The sequence below is a fragment of the Lemur catta genome, chromosome 16 (assembly GCF_020740605.2).
Source record: "Lemur catta isolate mLemCat1 chromosome 16, mLemCat1.pri, whole genome shotgun sequence".
Lineage (NCBI taxonomy): Eukaryota > Metazoa > Chordata > Mammalia > Primates > Lemuridae > Lemur > Lemur catta.
The window spans coordinates 23,784,933-23,785,999 of record NC_059143.1 but is presented as its reverse complement, the minus strand read 5'-3'; the positions used below and the strand labels follow the sequence as shown (position 1 = coordinate 23,785,999).

The 1,067-nt window shown below is 37.1% G+C and overlaps 1 pseudogene; it reads right to left on the bottom strand.

Moving 5' to 3' along the window:
- Positions 1-300: 300 nt before the first annotated feature.
- LOC123621715 lies at positions 301-576 on the bottom strand (annotated as a pseudogene).
- Between the last annotated feature and the right edge of the window lie 491 nt (positions 577-1,067).

The window sequence follows — 1,067 nt, the reverse complement described above, 5'->3', positions numbered from 1 at the left end:
GAATATTCACTCTAGTCACTTCTCAATACAGCTAAATGAGGGGAGTGCTGTCTCTTCCAAATATGGGAAAACTGAGACCTGAAAAAGAAAAGTGATTTGTCTAGAGTCACAGATAATGTCAGAGACAGAAGCCAAAGTGTAACATCTTCTTTCATCTCAGTCATTGTTATGACGGCCTGGTGCCAAAAAGCTACTTTTCAGAGTCAGGAATATATTCAGCAACCTATCATTAATAATAAATAGACTTGATTTTTTAATATCCCAAATGTGTTTATTGGGATGGTTTCCCCATGATCTTGATTCAGGGTGCTTTTAGTGTTGCTGTGTTTTGTGGGAACATCCTTCTGTAAGCTTTGCTTTTCCTCCTGTAAGCTGGCAGAATAGAGTGGTTCAGCCAACACACAAAACCACCCTTTGTGCATGGCTAAAGGCCATGGTGATTTTACAGCATTCTGGGCATTTCACATCCATGAAGTAGGAATTGGACTCCTGCACCAGGCACTTCTTGTGTTTCCTCCCCTCTTCTGAAGAGAGATGAAAGAGATCCTTTGCAAGAGGCACATTCTCCTGGGGAGGTCATTGCCTTTCAAAAGCATAAATGTCTTTAATTTTTAATTTCTTAGTTACCCAAGACATGTGCATAAAACATCAATGTCCTCAAAGGTCAAAGAGTGGTGATTTTTAAAACTATAGTTAAACAAAATGAATCACAATATCTAAAAAGCAAAGCCAAACATAGTGGTACTTCTGTTAAAGTGACAAGTTGCCTCTTGCATGGCATCATGAATCATTACAATCCTAAGAAAAGTAAATTTCTTTATTCTTTCCTCCACCCAGTATTTGTTGAACACTAGGCATAATCTGCAGGAGAGAAAAAAGGGAAAGAAAACTAAGAAGAGAATTCTCTAGCTACATCTATTTATTTTTTATTTAATAAACGTTCACATAGCACTCACTGTGTATCTGGCACTGTTCTAAGTGCTTTACAAACATTTACAAAAGTTTAAACATCATATAATCCTTTGAGATAGGTGCTATAATTATCCTTTTCTCAGATGAGGAAAGTG